Genomic DNA, 2,620 nt, shown 5'->3' on the forward strand with positions numbered 1-2,620 from the left:
GGGTTGAGCATTGTCATGCTGCAAAATCACTTTATCGTGTCTCTCGTTGTATTGCGGCCGTTTGTCTTTCAATGCTCGGCTCAAACGCATCAATTGCGTTCGATACCAGTCGCCTGTAATTGTTTCAGTCGGTTTTAACAGTTCATAATACATTACCGAGCTGGTCCCACCAAATACAAAGCATGACCTTGGACGTCAAAATCACCGTTTTTGAAGCGTTGAAACCACTCGCGACACGTTCTTTCATTAATAGCGGCCTCACCATAAGTATTTGAGAACATTCGATGAGCCTCAGCCGCATATTTCTTCATATTGAAGCAAGAAATTAAAACCTCTCTCAAATGACGAGAATTTGGCTCATAAACTGACATTTTCAATTGAGAATAACTTTATGATGCAGATACAAATCGACTAATAATTTCTATGGAGTTATATTGACAGATGCCCAAGTTTATGACGTCTGTGATCTATTTATTTCGATCACCACTTACCGCTAAAGCCATCTATAGGGAAACGGCGGATGCAAAGTTGTACACCTAATATTTGTATTGATATATAATATTTTTATGTAAAATAAAAATACACGAATCAAAATTTTATCAAACATTGTTTTTGTGTATCCATAAATTTTGCGATCCATCGAATTCCAGCCATTTGACGTACACCTTATCTCCTTTCCTGCGCAGTACTGTCTTCACGAGATACACGTCCGGATGAATAGCGCGATGCAACTCACGCTCGTAAAACGCTCCAGCGACGAATTTTCCTCGATAATCCTCGAGTAGATAGGTTACGGGATTGGTACGCTGTATCTTAATGATTGTAAACACCTCGGTGGTTCAACTTGGTGTAACCCTTCTCAAAAATCGTCTTGTACTTGCTCACGCGTACCGAATTGCCCACTTTAAATTTTGACGGACCAGCAATCTTTATCGCGCTGTACATCGTGTCCAAGAATATTTCGGGGATCGGGAGTTACGTCAGCAGGTCGCATGCCGATAGTTCGATGCTTACGCGCGTTGTAATCTGACATGAGACGCGGTAGCTCGTCGATCTATTTGTAATTGTCGTTGAGTAAACATCTTCCATGTCGTTTTTGAGCGTGCGATTGAACCGCTCGATTACTGACGCTTTCAATGTCGAATACGTGGAATAGTGATTAATGTCGTGTTTTTTCAAGATTTTCTGCACATCGGCATTGTAAAATTCCTTCTCCATATCCGTTTGTAATTTTTCGAACATCTTCCACTCGCTCTCAGCGATAACATTAGCCATCTCCCTTGCTTTTGAGCGGTATGGCCCACGCATACTTGCTCAACACATCGATGATAGTGAGTATGTGGTGGCCTCTGTTGAACTCTGAGTACGGATCTCGACGATATCAGCCTGCCACATCGTCGTATCCTCGAACTATGACGCGCCTTCGTGGAAAATTTCTTCTCGCCGGAGTATGCAATTCTTCGACGAATCGACGAGTCTCTCGGAGCTAATTTTTCTCTTTTCACTGAATCTCTTTTTCATGATTCAACGCGTAATACACAGAAAAAAAGAATTTTTTTTTCTCACTGACACCACTCGACTGACTCGTTTCGTCTATACGCGATTTAATTTATAATAAGACCAGTTTCGCGAAGTTCCTCTACGATCGACGCTCTCGTTGTCATGAGCGTGTTGCCCGCTCGGTGCGAAGCGTCGAGCAATCATAGATAATCCACCAGTTCGTTGGGATCATCCCAATGCACGTAAATCAATTGCATTGTCATACAATATCATTGCATGAGGTAATCCTTTTCCAGATTTCTTCTTCTATTTCTTGGATATGATCGACATTAACGGCGCGATTATGTATTTGTACTTATATCCCCTATTGCTCAATAATCGGCGATTGATGCTTGTGTTTGTGCGCGTTCGTCGCCAGCAGCATGCTCTTGTACTTCTTCATATCATCTTCTGTTTAAAGGAGATCGTCGGGAATTCTCTTGAAAATCAACTCATAAAGACCAGGTGTACCGATATATCGTACATCATCGATAATTAGTTGTCCGCATCATCCATGTCGAAACATTTATTGCCAAATATCAATCCATCCTTGTGTAGATAAACGCCATACACATAATCTACATAGCTCTACTGCTCTTTACCTCGCGTTCCCCAGGATAACCTCAATATACTTTTGACTCAGTGGGCCCAAGCCGGTTCGTAATGCCTCTCGATCTTCCAACGTTTGCAACCGATTTTGAACCTTCGTTGTTAGCGAATCTTCCGTCGTTTCGAAAACATTGTCCAACGACTCTATCGTCGATACGATTTTGCTACACGATGTGGAAGTTATTGGCTGTACACGATCGTGCGATCGATCGTCGGATTTACGCGAGGTTGCGGAACACTCGAATGTCTCGTTCGCTTTCTCTCTCATCTCCTTCTCTTCTTCTTCCTCCTTCTCTTTTCTCTCATGGAGGCAGATGCTGCGTTATCGTCGCGCGACTGTCTCTTTATCGCGCGAACGAGGTTGTCAACAATCTGCTGCAGAGGTTTGATAATAGGTTTAAAATGCCTGTCCAATGCTATATCTTCCTCGATTCTACCGGTCTTTAGAATGCGATGTTCTTGCGAATCGACT

General features: G+C 42.6%; 1 pseudogene; it reads right to left on the bottom strand.

Moving 5' to 3' along the window:
* Positions 1 to 599: 599 nt before the first annotated feature.
* On the bottom strand, positions 600 to 2,416 carry LOC108692243 (annotated as a pseudogene).
* Positions 2,417 to 2,620: the final 204 nt, after the last annotated feature.

The sequence above is a fragment of the Atta colombica genome, unplaced genomic scaffold, assembly GCF_001594045.1.
Source record: "Atta colombica isolate Treedump-2 unplaced genomic scaffold, Acol1.0 scaffold67, whole genome shotgun sequence".
Lineage (NCBI taxonomy): Eukaryota > Metazoa > Arthropoda > Insecta > Hymenoptera > Formicidae > Atta > Atta colombica.